The 19,737-nt window shown below is 42.6% G+C and overlaps 1 long non-coding RNA gene across 2 annotated transcripts in view; it reads right to left on the reverse strand.

Annotated features, from left to right (window-relative positions):
* The window catches only part of LOC138420786 (uncharacterized), a 291,089-nt gene extending 273,716 nt beyond the window's left edge, over positions 1 to 17,373 (reverse strand). Inside the window, exon 1 of one of the 2 annotated variants that reach the window (XR_011249314.1) lies at positions 16,870 to 17,373. This is a non-coding gene — a long non-coding RNA (uncharacterized lncRNA). The remainder of the gene's footprint in view (positions 1 to 16,869) is intronic. The other variant, XR_011249315.1, reaches the window with a different exon arrangement.
* Between the last annotated feature and the right edge of the window lie 2,364 nt (positions 17,374 to 19,737).

Genomic DNA, 19,737 nt, shown 5'->3' on the forward strand with positions numbered 1-19,737 from the left:
CCATGGACAGAGGAGCCTGGGGGCTACAGTCTGTGGGGTCACAGTCAGACACAACTGAGAGACAAAACAACAATGACCATTCCACTGTATGTATATACCAGTTTAGTCAACTCCTATGTGCCCCTAAAGCACCCATGGTAATTTCTGAGCTCCCTACTATCAGTGAACATACTCTTAACAGTCCTCGCTCCGAAGCCAGTCATCATCCGTTCAACAAAATGGAAAGCTGCCTGAATATTGTGTGAAGTCAGGATAACAACTCTCTTCATATAAGCTGTAGTTTTCTCTTTTTAATTTTTATTAATTTCTAATTTTTAATCTAATTAATTTTTACTGGAGTACAGCTGCTTTACAGTGTTGTGTTAGTCTCTACTGTAAAGTGAATCAGCTGTACGTATACATAGGTCCCCTCTCTTGTGGATTTCCTTCCCATTTAGGACACCAAAGAGCCGTAAGTAGAATTCCCTGAGCTATACAGTAAGTTCTCACTAGTTATCTATTTTATACATGGTATCAATAGTGTATATATGCCAACCCCAATCTCCCAATTCATCCCACCCTCCCCAAACTGGTTATTTTTTTTTCCTTCTAACAATAACCACCTTGGGAATTGAGTTCTATTATCAACATCTTTATTTAGGTGAGGAATTTGAGAAATAAACAGCATAAGTAGCTGTCCAGTGTCACAGCTGGCAAATGACAGAACCAGGATGGGACCCTTCCCTTTCCATCCACCCCAGCATCAGCGTTCATCCAGCTACTCACACTAACTCAGTCACTACTCACAACATTGAGTATAAAATAGGTCTACAATTGGACCCTCCCCTTTCCATCCACCCCAGCATCAGTGTTCATCCAGCTACTCACACTAACCCAGTCACTACTCACAACACTGAGTATAAAATAGGTCTACAAAATAAATTTAGAAGAAAGGTTCTCATATTCAGGACAAGAAAGGCCTCAAGTCACAACTAAGTTTAGCTCTAAATATACATTTGTCTGTCAGTCCTTGTAATTCACAAAGCATTTTCCCAAATACACAATTGTATAAACGGTTCATAGAGTCTCATATTAGTCTACCAGCTAGCTAATCCATCACATGGTAGAACTCCATTGAGTTATCAGACTTAAAATGTATGTGTTCTTAATTTTTATTAGAAAAACCATTCCAACTTGAGAATGGAGGTGTCTGAAACTCAGCCTCCCCTCGTAGCAGTGGTTCTCTCTGCATCCTGCCCAGCCCACCCCACCCCACTGTGCTCCAATAACTGTGCAAACTCCGGGAGGAGTGAGATGGAATTCCGCTGATGAGGAGATTTAAACTAAAGATCTTCCCAGGCAAACCTCCAAAGATAAACAGAAGTGGATATGAGGGTTGCATGAACTCTCAAAGCAAAGTGGCAGGATATTTAGAAAATATGAGGAGAGGTAACGCCAAGAAAGGACAAGGCTTGCATTTCATAGTTAGTAGTGAGCTGTAGTCTAGTTAAAGCTATGGGTTCTCCAGTGGTCATATATGGATATGACAGCTGGACTACAAAGAAAGTTGAGCACCAAACAATTGATGCTTTTGAACTATGGTGTTGGAGAAGACTCTTGAGAGCCCCTTGGACTGCAAGGAGACCATACCAGTCAATCCTAAAGGAAATCATCCCTGAATATTCATTGGAAGGATTGATGCTGAAGCTGAAGCTCCAATACTTGGACCACCTGATGCGAAGAGCTGATTCACTGGAAAAGACCCTGATGCTGGGAAAGATTGAAGGCAGGAGGAGAAGGAACGACAGAGGATGAGATGGCTGGATGGCATCACTGACTCAGTGGACATGGGTTTGAACAAGCTCTGGGAGCTGGTGATGGACAGGGAGGCCTGGCGTGCTGTAGTCCATGGGGTTGCAAAGAGTCGGACATGACTGAGCAACTGAACTGAAGCGAATTGAGTGAGCTGTAGGCTGATTCCAAATCATAGCCCCACAGAGACTCTAATGCTAAATAATGATACTCTAGATGCCATAATGCCATTTCACCACCATGATCACACAGATAATGGAGACAATACTGATTGCACATACTTTTTTTTTTTTTTTTTTGATCACTGTGCATGCGGGATCTTGTGTCCCTAACCAGGGCTCAAATCCATGCCCCCTGCAATGGAAGCATGCAATCGTAACCACTGGACCTCCAGGGACGCCACTGTGTATACATTTTGAGAACTCAAAATAAAGGGTAAATTCTTTCCTGTATCATGCTTTCGAGTTTACAAAACACTTCACCACCCATTGTTACCTGAGGTCCTCACGACAACCTGGTAGGTTAGGATCAATATTAACATATCCATTCTACCCTTGCAGAAATTGATCATGAGAGTTTAAACTCTCTAGCCATGCAGCACACAATTTAATTTGTGGAAACAGGACTCAAAATTCAGTCTTTTTGAATCACCCTAAGTCAGTCTGCAAAAAGAATAAGAGTAGAATTAAAAATTGCTCCAGGCGAGAGAAACAGCAAAACATATCATACAATGTTGGTGTGGAAGCAAATATGATCTTCTGAGCATTTCTTACTTTTTGCCTTACTCATCCCTTCTCAAATCCTGAGTCCTGAGATGAAGGTTACCTCAGAGATGGCAGGAATATAGTTTGCTGACTACAAAGAAAATGTACACATTTCTTTTCAAAGTCCTGATCTTTTAAAACCAAAGTAACTTCAGTTATTGAAGGGATGTTCACAGTAATATTGAATTCCTACACATTGGATGTGAAAATGTTTTAGTCACCCCATCATGTCCAACTCTTTGAGACCCCATAAACTGTAGCCTACCAGGCTCCTCTGTCCAAGGGATTCTCCAGGCAAGAATACTGAAGTGGGTTGCCTTTCCCTTCTCCAGGGGATCTTCCTGACCCAGGGATTGAACCCAGGTCTCCTGCATTGCAGGCAGATTCTTTACCGTATGAGCCACCAGGGGGGCACTTTAATTTATCCACAAGATGATCCCTTCTTTCATGACAGACATTCAGGATATAAATCTTTTCCATAATACTGTCATGCTTTGTTTCTAAAAATCAAATAACTCTTTAAGGAGGCTCTGAGGCTCTGTTAGGCTCTGAGGTAGCATGCAGATCGTTTATCTAGCTGCAGGGAAGATGAAATGGGCTACTCTTCTCCCAGAGTTAGACAGTTCCAGTTAGAGTAGGTCCAGGTTGTGAAAGACCCGCCAATCCACCAACCCCGCCATCCTGCTCTCCTACTAACATCCCAGAAGCCCCTCCATAAATCACACCAGGAAAACGGAGGGGGTCGCAGAGTGCCCAGGATACATAAGCATGAACTCCACTAGCCAGTCTCACAAATAACTGCTATTCTAATGCTCAGCCCAGAGTGCATTATAATGGTGGGTGATACATAAAGTGGTAATGATGACTTGTTTTATTTTACTCCCTATAAAGGATGACAAAGAATCTGTATATGAGTTGGGGTGGGACTGCTACTGCTAAGTCACTTCAGTCGTGTCCAACTCTGTGCAACCGGAGATTGCTATGTGGGAAGAAGGGAAAAAATATTCACTAGTGATTTTTAAGCCTGCTTCTTAAGGCTTTTTTACACTTCAGATGGACTGACCTTGGGCATAAAACATATGAGTGGAAGCTTAGAAGGGTACATGTTTGGTTTAACTCAAATTCATTCCATCAATACCTTTCTAAGAGGGGGACAAATTTTGACTCATATGCCTCTTACTCTCCAGCTTCTGCTTTTCAGGGGGTGGTCTTGGTAGCAAAAAGTGACCCCACATTTCTGGGGTGTTGTGTACTGCAACCTGAATCTGGAGCCAGAAACCCTAGACTCTGCATTGCTGTTTATTACCCATGTGATCTTAGCTGGGCTAATAAGCCAGCATTTCTACAACTATGAAAATAATAATTGTTATAAAAATGAAATGAAATATATGAAATAAATTTGAAAACTTTAAAATGCCCTTCACGTGTAACACATCCACTCAGTTCACAAACGTGTCTCCATCTAGGTGAAAGTAATAAATAACCAACATCCTTCCTTGTATAAGTTCATAACTAGAATTTCTAAGAAGATATAAGCTATTTTCATGAAGAAGAAAAAAATGAAGTGGGCATTCAAACAGTCATCTAGCAAAATCAGACCATGGAAAGGGTAACTCTGTCTGTTCTAGGCACGGAGGGGAAGGAAGGTTTACGTTAACGTGATTCGATTTAATATTGCACACGTCAGTCACTGTAATCACAGTGCCAGGACTGACACAGGAATGCCCTGCTGTTGAAAATCTCATAATGAAGAAGAGAATAGGACTTCACCAGTCACCCCCCAACCCCACCCCAGAAGAGTTTTCCATCATTTCATTAAAAGAGGAAAAAAAAAAAAAACCTACCACATCCTGCTCAATAGGGTGACTGGCTCCTGAACAGGCAAGAGATTATTTCCAAACACATTCTTTCCTTGCTTTTCCATCCCCATGGGGCCCTGCTATCATTCCCGGCCTCCTGAAACCCCGTGGCTGCAGCCTCCATCTTACTGAGCAGATTTTCAAGCAAAGTCTCCTGGTTGCTGCGCCTGCCTTCCGGAGCTGCCGGCCTGCCTGTCGGGGGGTCCAGGGCGGAATTTATTTCCCACATCTTGGACGCGCTGCTCCCGCCACCCTCCCTCTTTCCCCTCAAGCTCTCGCTCCCCTCCCTCGCTCCCCTCCCCCCTCATTCCTAAATCCTAAGCCATGACAGAAATAAATTAGCTAGAGGTACAGGTCACACCTTGGAGAGCAGTAAACGTTCTGTGGGAAATCAATAGAGAAGATGGGATTCTCAAACAGCTGAAGCAGAAGGAATGACGCATTGATGGCTATACATAAACCAAACAAAGGAGCCGAGAGCAGCCGGCCAGGGAGGGGCGGGTGCTCTGTGGGTTCATTCATCCCAACACCTGAACCCAAGACAGCAACGCGGAAAAGACGCATCCCAGACACCTATGCGTCTGGAGCTTTTTGCCTCTGGGGTGCTAAAGGTTGCTCTGCCCAGGATTTGTGAAAATTAGAAACGACGTCCAGGTCGTGAATGCTAATGCTGGGGGCCCCCTGAACGGCCCTAAGCATAAAGTGCGAGATCTGTATCTATTCCAGGAAGACGTCTCTCTGGCCGCTGACAGCAAAGCCAAGGAGAGATCACCTAGATCGTTAACTAAGGAAATAATTCCTAAAGCCTGAAGGGTGATGCAACAGAATAAGCTTAGGCTCTCTCGGACCTGGGTTCCAGTCCTGGCTTCACCACTCGGCAGCAAAAGGATCTTAAGAAAGTCGCTTTCATAAAATGCCAACATGAGATCTACCTTAGAGGCGACCAAGAGGATTAACTGGATAATACACATAAATAGGCATAGAATGGACGCTAGCTATTTTTCCTCCCTCCCTCAGTCTGATTATTGAGTAGCTTTTCCACTGCTCTTGAGTTCTCCAAGTCCTTTCACCACAGATTGCTCACAAAGGTGAGGGCTGATGAAAATTTAATCTGAAAGTTCAGGGTCCACCAAAAACAGGATGCTCAGAAGGGCTTTTGGTATCTCCACGTATCAGCTACTAAATGTCACCCCAAATAAATAGCCTATGTTAAAGTGCCATGCTTGCTATGTGAACACAGTGTCAAAACAAAACCCTATGCCTAAGTACCTCATGGAGAGAAATTCTGGAATTTCCATTGCTCTGTTCCAAGAGCCTATTTTTCTCCTGTAGCTGTTCCCGTGTGTGTGTGTGTGTGTATGTGTGTGTGTCTGTGTGTCTGTGTGTCTGTGTGTGTGTGTTTTACTTCCACAAACTGCATTTATTGAATGACATTATTCTCTTTTTCTTCTCAGTTTGAGCCTAACCTTCTTCCTCATATGCAGCTGAATTTCAGTAATGAAACACTTCAGTATCTCAGGCCTCACAATTATCTAATAGACTGTATTTTTTATATTCTCAATTTTGTAATTGCACTAAAATACCTTCCCCTTGCAGCTCAGTTGGTAAAGAATCAGGCTGCAACGCAGGAGACCCGGGTTCAATCCCTCAGTCGGGAAGATTCCCTAGAAAAGAAAATGGCAACCACTCCGGTATTCTTGCCTGGAGAATCCCATGGACAGAGGAGCCTGGCGGGCTACAGTCCATGGGGTTGCAAAGAGTTGGACACAACTCAGCGACTAAACTACCACCACCATACATAATACAAATGCTACCATCTTTACCGTTTTTTAATATACAGTTTAGTAACACTAAGCACATTGACATTACTGTGCAACCATCACCACAATCCATCTCCAAAAATTTCCACCTTCCCCAACTGAAGCTCTTGTACCTATTAGAGAAAATCTGGCCGTTCTCCCCTATCCGAGCCCCTGGCAACCACCATTCTACTTTGTCTCTATGCATTTGACTTTGGCGGGGACCTCCCGTCAGCGGAATCATATAAGAGGCATACCCCTGTTTTCTTAGTTTTATTGTGTTTCAAGTTGCTGGGCCTCACGGATACACTGCGTTCTTTATGAACTGAGGGTTTGTAACAACGGTGCCTTGAGTAAGTCCGTCGGCACCATTTTTCCAACAGCGTTTATTCACTTAATCCCTCTGTCACATTTTGGTGATTCTCACAGTATTTCACTCTTTGCTTATGATCATATTCAATATTTGTTACAGTGATCTGTGATCAGAGATCTCTGATGTTACTACTGTAATTGGAGGTGCCACCGAGTGCACCTAAATAAGAGGCAAATTTAACCAATAAACCTCCTATCCCTTCTGACTGTATCACCAACCAACTGGTTCCCAATCTCACTCTGTCTTGTTGTGTGTGTTTGTGTGAGTTGCTCAGTCATGTCCAATTATTTGTGAACCCTTGGACTGTAGCCTGCCAGGCTCCTCTGTTCACAGAATTCTCCAGGCAAGAATACTGGAGTGGGTTGTCACTTCCTTCTCCAGAGGATCTTCCCAACCCAGGAATCAAACCTGGGTCTCCTGCATTGCAGGCAGATTTCTTACTGTCTGAGCCACTGGGAAAGCTCCTATTTCCCGAGACACAGCAATAGTGAAATTAGGCCAGTTGATAACCCTAGAGTGGACCCTAAGTGTTCACAGAAGAGCTGCAAGTCTCTCACTTTAAATTAAAAACTAGAACTGCTTAAGTTTAGTGAGGAAAACATGTCGAAAGCTAAGCGCCTGAGCTTCCCTGGTGGCTCAGTGATAAAGAACTGGCCTGCCGATGCAGGGGACGTGGGTTTGCTCCCTGATCCAGGGAGATGCCACATGCTGAGGAGCAGCTAAGCCTGTGCACCACAACTACTGAGCCTGTGCTCTAGAGCCTAGAGGACATAATCACTGAGCCCACAACTCAGGAAGTCCGAGTGCCCTAGAGCCTGTGCTCCCACAAGAGAAGCCACTGCAATGAGAAGCTCACGCATTGCAACTAGAGAGTAGCCCCTGCAAGCCACAACCACACAGCAATGAAGACCCAGCACAGCCAAAAATAAATAAATAAAATTATTTGATAAAAAAAAAGCTAAGCCCCTTGTGCCCAAGTTAGCCACGCTGCAAATGCAAAGTAAACATTCTTGCAGGAAATTAGAAGTGCTACTAAAGTGAACAACAAATGATGAGAAAGTGAAACAGCCTTATGGCCAGTTTAAAGAAAGTTTTAGTGGTTTGGATAGAATATCAAACCAGTCACAACATTCCTTTAAGCCACAGCCTCATCCAGAGAAAGGCCCTAATTCTCTTCAATTTTATGAAGGCTGAGAGAAGTGAAGACGCTGCAGAAGAAAAATTTGAAGCTAGCAAAGTGTGATTCATGAGGTTTAAGGCAAAAAGCCAACTCCATAATCTCAAAGTATTTTACAAAATGAAGCAACAAATGCTGATATAGAAACTGGAGCAAGTGATCCAGAAGATCTAGCTAAGACAATTAATAAAGATGGCTGCCAGACACAACAGATTTTCAGGGCAGACAAAACAGCCTTCTCTTGGAAGAAGATGCCATCTAGGACTTTCATAGCTACAGAGGAGAAGTCAATGCCTGGCATTAAAGCTTCAAAGGACAGGCTGATTCTCTTGTTAGGGATGAATTCAGTTGGTGACCTTAAGTTGAAGCCAGTGCTCATTTACTATTCTGAAAATCCTAGGACCCTAAGAATTATGTCAATTCCACTCTGCCTTTGCTCTTTAAATGAAACAAAGAAGACTGGAAGAGAGGATGTGTTTGTATCATCATTTACTGAAAACTTTAAGCCCCTGTTGAGAACTACTGCTCAGGAAAAATATTCCTTTTGAAATATTACTGCTCACTGACTACACACCTGGTCACCCCAGAGCTCTGAGGGAGATGTACAATGAGATTGATGTTGTTTTCATGCCTGTTCATACAACATCCATTCTGCAGCCCATGGGTCAAGGAGTCATTTTGACTTTCAAGTCTTATTATATAAGAAATATATTTCATAAAGCTATAGCTGCCATAGATAGTAATTCCTCTGATGGATCTGGGCAAAGCAAATTGAATACCTTTTGGAATGGAAAAAAATGCCATAAAGAGCATCTGTAATTTATGGGAAGAGGTCAAACTATCAACACTAATAGGAGTTTAGAAGAAGTTGATTCCAACCCTCCTGGATGACTTTGAGGGGATCAAGACTTCAGTGGAGGAAGAACTGAAGATGTGGTAGAAAGAGCAGGAGAACTAGAATCAGATGTGGAGCCTGAAGATGGGAATGAATTGCTGTAATCTGATAATAACATTTTCAGGGATGGTGAGCCGCTTCCTGTGGATGAGCAAAAAAATGAAAACGGATGCTTAAGATGATATCTACTCCTGGGACAGATGTGGTGCAGACTGTTGAAATGACAACAAAGGATTTAAAATATTATATAAATTAAGATGCTAAAATAGCTGCAGGGTTTGAGAGAACTGACTTCAATTTTGAAAGGAGTTCTACTGTGGGTAAAATGTTATCAAACAGCATTGCATACTATATCCAGTTCTGATGAAAGGAAGAGTCAGTTTATGTGACATACTTCACTGTTGTCTTAATTTTAATAAATTGCCGCAGTCACCCCAATCTTCAGAACTATACCCTGATCACTTAGCAGCCATCAACAATTTCCACCAGCAAAAAGATTATGACTCACTGGACAATCAGATGCTGCTTAGCATTTTTTAGAAATATTTTAAATTAAGATATGCACACTGTTTTTAGACATAATGCTATCTCACAGTTAATAAACTATAGTATAGTATAAATATAACTTTCATATGCTCTAGGAAACCAAAAAATTTGTGACTTGCTTTATTGCTATCATCACTTTACTGCAGTGGTCTGGAACCTAATATCCAGTATCACTGAGGTATACCTATATTTGTCTTTCTATGTCTGATTTGTTTCACTTAGCATAATGTCTTCAAGGTTCATCCATGCGGTAGCATGCATCAGAATTTCCACCTTTTTTTTAGATTGCATAATATTCTATTGTGTTATATACTGTTTTTTGTTTATCCACTCATCTGCTGATGGTCACTTGGGTTGCCTCCACCATTTGGCTCCTGTGAATAAAACTGCTGTGAACATGGCTATACAAATATCTCGTTGAGATCCTGCTTTTACTTATTTTGGTTATACACTCAGAAGTAGAGTTGCTGTATCATATGGTAATTATAGAGCTGCCCTAGTGGCTCAGTGGCAAAGAACCTGCCTGCCAATGCAAGAGACATGGGTTTAATCCCTGGGTTGGGAAGATCCCCTGGAAAGGGAAATGGCAACCCACTCCAGTATTCTTGCCTGGAAAATCCCATGGGCAGAAGAGCCTGGCAGGCTACAGTCCATGGGATCGCAAAAGAGTCAATTATGACTTAGTGATTAAACAACAACGACAATGGTAATTCTGGGTTTAACTTTTTGAGAAACTGCCGTAGTGTTTTCCACAGCAGCTGAACCATTTCACATCTCTACCAAAAGTGCACATGGTTCCAATTTCTCCGCATCCTTGCCAACACTTGTCATTTTTTTTAAAGTAGCCCTCCTAATGGATGTAGTGGTTCTCCCATCTTCTCAGAGAGTTTGGGGGAAACTTGCATGTGTCAACAATTTGTCTGGTACGCTGACTTGCTGTTAATTTCTAGTTTGCATACAGAAACTTATGCTCAAACAAATGTTGTTCTGGCTACATTTTCTATACAGTCTTCCTGTCCTTTCAAAGTCTTTTGTCTTCCACTAATTTAGGAAATGTAAAGTTAATTTGGGCAATTAAAGAGACTTCAGGGGAAGGAAACAAAATGTCCATCAATAGATGAATGGACAAAGAAAACGTGAGATACACACACACACACACGGAATACAATTCAGCCATAAAAAAGAATGAAATTTCGCCATTTGCGACAACATGGATGGATCTAGAGGGTATTATACTAAGTGAAGTAAGACAAAGTAAATATCAGATGATTTCACTTACATAAGTAATCTAAAAAACAAATAATAAATAAACAAAGAAAACAGAAAGAGCCTCACAGATACAGAGAACTGGTGATTTCCAGAGAAGAGAGGGCTTGGGGTATGGGTGAAATACGTGAAGGGGAATAAGAGGCACCAAGTTCCAGTTACAAAATATATAATTCATGAGAAAGTAATATACAGGATAGGTAATATAGTCAATAATATAATAACTTTAAATGGTAACAAATGGTAACTAGACTTGGCATGGTGATCATATCACAATGTATATAAATGTCAAATCACTATGTCGTACACCTGAAATTAATGCAATGTTGTATGTCAACTCTATTTCATTGTTGTTTAAAAAGATAGTTTTTAAGTAGAAAAAAAAAAGTTTTTAGACCTCTGATTCAAAGCAGTTCGTCTAGCTCTGTTGATCATGCCACCTACCATTTAAGTAAGTGAGGTAGAAAGGCTTTTTAGAAGCAAAAAAGTGAAACACTAGAACTCTGGGATAACAGCCAGGGGATAGGTGTAAAAGAGATGCTTGTGTAGCAGCCTACATTTTTCTAAATCACTTTAACCTTTGATCTTCCCACCTAAAGGCATTCCTGCTTACGTTCCACTTTTCAGATGTACAAACTGAGGCACTGTGAAGTGAAATAACTGACTCAAAGTCACACAGCTGAAAGATTTCAGGGTCAGGACCCAAATCCCAGTCATGTCACTCCAATCCTGTTTTTAAACTACATGATACTACCTAATAATGACTGAGGTCTTCATTTCTGAAGCTGCAAAATTTTAAGGATCTAACTATAGGCAGGGCTGCTGCTGCTGCTGCTGCGTCGCTTCAGTCATGTCCGACTCTGTGCAACCCCAGAGACGGCAGCCTACCAGGCTCCCCCATCCCTGGGATTCTCCAGGCAAGAACACTGGAGTGGGTTGCCATTTCCTTCTCCAATGTATGAAAGTGAAAAGTGAAAGTAAAGTCGCTCGGTCATGTCCGACTCTTAGCGACCCCACAGATTGCAGCCTACCAGGCTCCTCCATCCATGGGATTTGCCAGGCAAGAGTACTGGAGTGGGTTGCCATTGCCTTCTCCAACCTCCTCTTGGGTTCACCTCAAAAGGAGGGGGGTGGGGGATAATTTCTATCTGTTGTTCCACAGCTCCCCAAAGGCAAGCAGTGCATACAGCATGAAGCACTATCTCTTCCTGGGACCAGACTTGCCCAACTCTGGACAACTCATGTGATGGATCCAGAATTAGACAAGAACAGGTATCCTCCATCTAAGAAGCCTGGAGAAGTACTACTCAATAACCAAGTCTACTGGACCACAGTCATCTTTTTTCCACCTAAAATGCTTTGTGGGCACTTTCCGATTACACAAGACAAAGTATGCTCAGTTGTTCAATTACATGAACCCTTTTTGCCATGTGCAGCTGGCCCTGGGTATCCACAGGATATCAGTTCCAGGAATCCCCACCTTCCCATAGGTACCAAAATCCACACATGGAGACTTCCCTGTTGGTCCAGTGGCTAAGACTCTGCACTCCCAATGTAGGGGCATGGGTTTAATCCCTGGTAGGAGAACTAAGACCCTGCATGTAGCAACCAAGAGTTCACATGCTGCAACTAAAATGTCCTGTAAGCTGCAACTAAGAGCCAGCACAGCCGCAAAACTAACTAAATATCATTTTTTAAAAAAACTCCAAACATGTTTAAGCCTTATGTACAACAGGGTGGTATAGTTGACCCTGGCAGACAACCCCTGGTTGGTTGAAACCGAGGATGCCGAACATGCAGATACAGAGGACCAACCATATACTTCTCCCTCAGGGCAGATTTCCTCCTCTTTAAGCTTCCCATGGATATTCTGAACTTCGAAGATTGTTAGTAAAATAAAATCTAGTGTTGGGTACATAACAGATGCTCAAGAAATTGAGACCCAGCTACCCCATCCCCTGGGAGTGACCTTCCCTTCCCAGCAAGGACAAGCGGCTGAAGGCCATGGCAAGCCATCTGAAGGAGAACACGACTAAAAAACTTAAGAGGATTACACCTCTGCGCATCCTCCATTGCTCCTGCAGCCTACTTCATGCTTCTGCTTCTCCATACCTGTTTTGTTAGTCTGTGCTTTCCTTTACATGCACCATCTATTCAGCTGGATTGAACATGTTCTGAGGGAAATGGCCCTGCATCCCTGTGATGGTGGAGTTGGGGCTTCCCAGGTTCAGTGGTAAAGAATCTGTGTGCAATGCAGGTGATGCAGGGGGTGTGGGTTTGATCCCTGGGTCAGGAAGAACCCCTGGAGAAGAAAATGGCAATCCACTCCAGTATTCTTGCCTGGTTCTGGCGGGCTACAGTCCATGGGGTTGCAAAACGCTGGACACAAATGAGCATGCATGCATGCCATGATGGTGGATTTACATTTCTCTATCCGGAGAATACTCAATGAGAAAGCAGTGGCTGGGTCAGAAACAAGCCCTTGAGTTCTCTAAGGGGATCTTGATAACACAATGCCAAGGGTAATCCCAGGAGCTTCAGGGTCCAGATAATCCATCAGTGTAAACAGCCAAGTTGGTGCTGTTCAGAAGGGCCAAGAAAAACAAATTCATGACAATTCTATGGCTTGCCTGTATGTGTGCCTTCCCTCATTTGTCTATACCTACCAGACCCATGGTCTGAGAATAACTCAAACTATCCACTCTTCCCTTCATAGAAGAGTCCTCCCATGCTAGGAGCCTGCACTTGAAGGCCCTCAGAGATAACTAGTTGTTACCCAACAGCACTGGTCCTCTTAGACAATGACCTCCCTCCAGCCTGTTCCTGAACAGAGACCAAGGAGACCCCTGCTCTTATCTCAGTTATCTCCTTGGGCCATTCAGCACAGTTTGAGTTTTCAGTCAACATGCCTAACTCATCTGATGATGCTAACTTACCATCACAACCATCCTGAAGATCTAGGAGTTGAGCTAAGAGCTGATTGAAAGCAAAAGTGTTAGTCGTCCAGTCCTATCTGACTCTTTGCAACCCTGTGGACTGTAGCCCACAAGACTCCTCAACCCGTGGAATTTTCCAAGTGAGAATACTGGAGTGGGTTGCCATTTCCTTCTCCTGGGGATCTTTCCAACCCAGGAATCGAACCCTGGTCTCCTGCACTGCAGGCTGATTTTTTACCTTCTGAGCCACCAGGGATTGGGAATCCCAATCAGAAGAGCTGACATTTAGCTTGGGTAAAACAGAACACAAACAACAATGAGAGCATGCATCGTTCAAAACACTGGAAAGTTTACTCTGCATGAAGCATCATCTCATATAATTCTGATGGCCAACCCTGTGCTAGATACCCCCAATCTACATACAAGGAAACAGAGACACAAAGAAACTCAGAAAAGTCTGTGCACGCTAAGGCCATGTGACACAAACTCAGCCCATGCACCGCAACTTCTGAGCCCTAGAGTCTGTGCTCCACAAGGTGCCATCGCAACGAGAAGCCTGTGAACCGCAACTAGAGAAAGGCCCACACAGCAACAAAAACCAAGCACAGGCAAAAATAAACAAATAGGATAATTTTGGAAGGCCATGTGCTTTGTCATTATTCCACACGGCATACACCTAGAGGTCCCACAGTCAGGATTCAAAGCTAGCTCCCCAATATCCTGAGTGTGACTGTGGGTGATGTACATAACTTTTCCAGCCTGAATTTTCTCCTTCACCACGGGACTAACAATAAAGTTCCTGGCACTATCACTCATCTTACATCCATGAATCATGGAACTCCTCCTATTGTATTATCCCTGCACCTCAGGAAGCCTAGAGGGTCCCATCTATATTCAGGATGGTCTAGAACTTCAGATCCTGAGTTGGGCAACCTGAACTCCCATCCTCTTCCTGACCTCAGGTAGCAAGTCATTCAATCTTTTGATGTTCATCATTTGTCAAAGGAAAATGTCAACACTGGCCTGATCTCTTGTAATGAGTAGTGCTGAAGGTAAGACAAAAGGAAAGAGGCAAAAGATCCCTGAAAGATTTGCAAGCACTTCTCCAAGTTAAGAAACCATCCTAGTAAGGGATTCAGTTAGAGAAATTGTTGCACAAAATAACTACCATCATCTAAAATGTCAGAGAGTGAGTGGGGAAACTGACTCCAAGATACAGAAACCCAGCCCAGACTGCTCTTGATTATTGCATAGGTAGAGTCTTAAACCGGAGCTTGAGAGCTCTGGCTGCTGGTTCTAACTCGGCCACTGCTCTGGATGAGCCACTAGGCTTCACTGTGAAATAAGGATATGATGCTTGCCTTCCCCAAGCCCAGAAGGTAGGGTGTGGGCAGGATACAGAAACACTCATAGCATTTGAGACAAGAAAACCTCTAGAAAGTCAATTATATGCATTTTTTTCAATGTGATGTCACACTTTTTCTTTTTTCCTCCCACTCACTCTCCCTTGTCACAGTCTAAATTTTATCCAGATGTGAAAATGAAGAGGCCTGTCTTTGTTTGTTCTCTGCCTCTATGCATACCCTTTCATTTTCCTTTGTGCCTCAATAGGTTTCCATACTATTCTTTAGAACACAGGCCATGCTGAAAAGGAGAACAAAGTTGCAGAGGGATGCAGGGGAGTCAGGAAAAAAAAGAGGTATAGAATGCTCCAGAACGTGTGTTTCCTCTCTCTTAACACAGACAGAGGCAAGACAGGGAGAGGGTCCTTGAGTCCAGACCAATGCCATCAGCCATGCAAAGCCTCACAGGTGGTGTGCACGCGTACACACACACACACTTTCATGGAAAACTGTGCTCTCCCATCCCAGAAAGGATTTGTTGTTTCAATTAAACCAATCAAGCTCTGCACCACATGTTAGGAAAGAAAGGAAAAACCAAATCAAGCCTGAATTACTTTGGCCATCTCCTTGGGGATCGATCCATATCAAATAAACCACCATCTATGCGTTGGAGAGGCTTTTACTTATGAAAAACAGAGGCAGGTGCAGAATGGCAGCAATGGTACTAAATCAAAACCCCGAGAGCAGAAGAAAGTGGATCGAGATGCATCCACTTAGCTCCTCTACTTATGTCGAAATCGCAGGATGGGGAGCGAGCAGATCACGGCCCTGGTGGGGTCTGGCTTCTTCGTCCTTGTCTCCCTGAGGTCCCTTCCCTCTGAGTTTGCTCACTGCTTCAGCTGCCCAGTGTGAACAGATGGACAGAAGTTAAAAGAACAGGTCAGCCCACCAACTAAACTCTTATTTCACATGCTGCCCCACCTCTATCATCCCTTCTTGGGACATAAAGATGGAGAATGAAGGGCAGAGGTGCGAATGCATTTGATTTCCTATGAAACTGTGCTCTTTTCATTTACATCCCCTGAATAGCTGGCTAGTCTGATTTACACATTGATAATATGTGATGCTTTGTATTCCAGCAAATATTTAATCCCTGACTGATCAATAATCCCTGTCTGGCTGTTCTTTTTTTTGAAAAGAAATAAATCCCCTTTTTTACTCTTAAAATTCTTGAATAAAATTAAGCTGCTTTAGCCCAGGATGCACTGTTCCTACGTGAAGCCATGTGGTTTCATAACCTCAGTCCTCGGATGTTTTAAAGGGGCTGCCTTTGCCAACTTGCTATTTTTGAGATCCCAGCAGCTCTCTAATCAGAGTTTTCTGTGTCATCCATTGATATTCAAGTCTGATCTGCCCTTTTTTAATTAAGAAAGTAAAATTATTAACCAAAATCAGTGAGTATATAGCAGGCAATATTTTTGCATTTACTTCTTATTTTCACCGAGAAGGTGTTGATTTTAATTCCTTCATTACAAACCTGTTTCTGCCTTTCTAAATACTCTTTCCCTCCAAAACTACATTAAAAAAAAAAAAAAGTTCCACTCCTACACTAATTCTAAAATAAAATCTGTACTCCTTTCCCCTTTTCTCAGCGTTATAGTTGAACATTACAAAAAATGCACATTAAACATAGAAAGAGGTGGCTCTCCTCTATCTAAGGGGCTCCCAGTGCAGCCTCAAAGCCCACCAAAAGTTCCAAAAACAACAGCAACGGAAAACAAACTCTCTTTCATCTTTGGCAGCAACAAAAGCAATAACTTTCACCAAACCAACCCACGCCAAGAATTAATATAATACAGAACACATCCACACTCAAGACCATTATGGCTACATCAGCTTACCACAATATTTGTTTGAAAAACACATAATTTGCGGTAGAGAGAGAGAACCTCTAATACAAAAAAGAGGTTCTTTCAAATGCAAATGAACCAAAAGATATATCTTCCCTGTGTTTGGAAAATCACTCCAACATATGAAAAACATACTTTTTGTGTGGAAAAAAAATTTTTTTGATGTACACCCACTTAGTTGAAAAGGCAATTAAATTTGCTGTAGATTACCTTAACAGTTGAGAAAAGTTTAACTTCTGGCTCCAGAAGTCCTAAGGACTTTATTAGCAGACCTAAGTAGTCTTCTGTTCCCAGGTAGCAAAGTTTCTTTTCTTCTCCACTGAAATGCTCGTGTGAACACTGAAGGACATTGTATTACTGAACTGATCGGAAAAAGATATTGTTCCCAATCTTCTGGCAGGAAGAAAAGAGAGAGAGACAAGAAAGAGAAAGAAAGAAAGGGAAGAGAGAGAGAGAAAAGCAGGGCAAAATGCAGTCTAATCGAGCATTCTTCCTCGTGGAAAAAAAAAAAAAAAAAGTAAATCCAGGATTCTGGACCGGGTTCAAACATAGCTTGACAGCCTACAGGAGAATTTACACTGAGCATGCTTAGCCCCGCACGGCTTGCATGAGACACACTTAATGAATATTACTTCCTTCCCACTGGCTATTCCTGCTGGAAGTCCACACCCACTCCGCTTTCAGAAGTCAGGAATTTAGCTCCAGCCAAAGTCCAGAAAACACGCTTATGCAGAGACAAGGCCTCACCGATCCATAAACTTTCAGGTTATGACCTGCAGGTCAGTTTGACAAATAGAACATGAAGGTGAATTTTTTTTTCTGCCCTTGGTTGTGTTCCCAGCTCTGTGCCTGTCCTAAACTGCAGCTCCCCTGGAGAAAAGAGAAATTGCTTTTTTTCTAAAGAACACCACATCTTAAACGCCAGTGTAAAGGCCTTTCCAGATGAAGCTTCCAAACCCAGATTAGAATAAAGGTCATCTGTATATCAGAACACACTGTGACAATGCTTGGACTTTCAGGAATTTTTTTTTTTTTAATTTCTACCCCAAATGTATTCTTTCTGATAACTTATACATCACGTCTTTCCAAAATGCTATACACCAGTAGACAGTGTTAAAATATGTTCAAAATTCAGATTTAATCTGTCCTGCTGCCCAGGTCACACTTAAAAAAAAAGAAAAAGGTTTTAATTTTCAAACAATGCTTTCCCTCTCTCTAAATCTCTTTGTCATGTTTAATGATGGGAGGCCTGAGATTCTGAAAAAATGTAAAAATGGACTATTTCTCTGACAGTCCAAGAAGGCAGGATTTTTACCCTGCAAATGAAAAAGACTGAAGAGAGAAAACTTAATATAGACAGCATAGTAATGAAAGAGTATTTTATATTTAAAGTAATCATAATAATAAAATATCTTCTGTTTTTCTTCTGACATTTTCAGGGTACCATTCATGGGTTTCTGTGCTTTATCAAATTACAAGTTATAAATATGATTAAATACTCATTTGGAATTAAAGTACTTACTTGCCCAGACACACACACACACATACACCAATTTGTGTTTGAAAAGAAATGACGTCACAGAGGATGAAAAGCAATAGAAATTTCCTAAGTGTACAGGGAAATATGATGCACTCAGCCTCTAATACAAAGCCTGCCTAACTAGTATTGATTTCATGGATTAACACAAGGGGCTTCTGTATACCTTACGAGTAAACCCATTGCTTCTTCATACCTGTAACATTTTTAGCAGCCACTGAACTGCTAGGACGTATTTCCTTACATAAGAGCCTTGCAGTATAAACTATCTCCTTGTCTGCTGTTGAATGAATAAAATTTCCTCAGACACATTTTCCTTCCTGTAATTATGAAGTCTGGAGTGAGTACAGACTCACTGTGAGAGATGATGGGGGTGTTTTATTTGTTTTAGGCTTTGCCTAAGGGAAAAATAAGATTTAGCCCCCTGTTCCAAGTATGTTTATTTGTCCCCTGTTACAGAGCAAACTAAGTTTCCAGCATGGACTTCCCTGCTGGCTCGGTGGTAAAGAATCTGCCTGCAAGGCAGGAGACGTGGGTTCAATCGCTGCGTCAGGAAGATCCCCCTGGAAAAAGAAACGGCAACCCACTCCAGTACTCTTGCCTGGGAAATCACATGGACAGAGAAGCCTGGCGGGCTACGGTCCATGTGGTCGCAAAGAGGCAGGCATGACTTAGCAACCAAACAGCAAAGTTCCCAGCAGTTAGATGAAGCCCAGGAGAAACGGAATTTCAAAATATGTAACAGGGCTTCCCTGCTGGCTCAGTGGTAAAGAATCTGCCTGCCAATGCAGGAGACATGGGTTTGATCCCTCATCCAGGAAGACTCCACACACTGTGGAGCAACTAAGCCTGTGAGCCACAACTGTGGAGGCTTTGCCCAAGGGAAAAAATAAGGTTTAGCCCCCTGCTCCAAGTGTGTTTATTTGTCCTGGTACAGAGAAAACGAAGTTTCCAGCACAGGCTGCCATGTTGAGCCTGCACTCTAGAGCCTACGAGCTACAGTGTGCCACAATACTGAAGTCTGCATTCCCCAGAGCCTGCGCTCTGCAATAAGAGAAGCCACCGCAATGAGAAGCCCGCACGCCGCAACTAGACAGCAGCCCCTGCTCTTCTAACTAGAGAAGAGCCGGTGTAGCAACAAAGACTCAGCGCAGCTAAAACTAAATAATTTTTTTAATAGAAAAGATGAAATAATCTCATCGCCTGCCATACAGTAAAATAGGAAGGACGCTTGTTCATTTGACCGAAAGAGATGGACTAGTGATCAGAGAGGCCCCACAACACAGAGACAAGGGGCCCTTGATCAAGGTTGGTGCTCTGACCTTAGACAGCCAGGCCTCCCTGCCATCACGGGATAGTGGGTTTGTTTATTTGTTTGTCTTCTCCCATGAGAATGAGCACTCATCTTGAATTTAAGGGTGCTGTCGATGGAAAGTCATGCCTTTTTCAGCTCGAATTTTAAAGACAATTTTATGCAAAGCTATGATGGTTTTTACAATGACAGCACACTCATCCGTTTAATTGAAAGAACATTTACTGAG

This window comes from Ovis canadensis, chromosome 15, assembly GCF_042477335.2.
Source record: "Ovis canadensis isolate MfBH-ARS-UI-01 breed Bighorn chromosome 15, ARS-UI_OviCan_v2, whole genome shotgun sequence".
NCBI classification, from domain to species: Eukaryota; Metazoa; Chordata; class Mammalia; order Artiodactyla; family Bovidae; genus Ovis; species Ovis canadensis.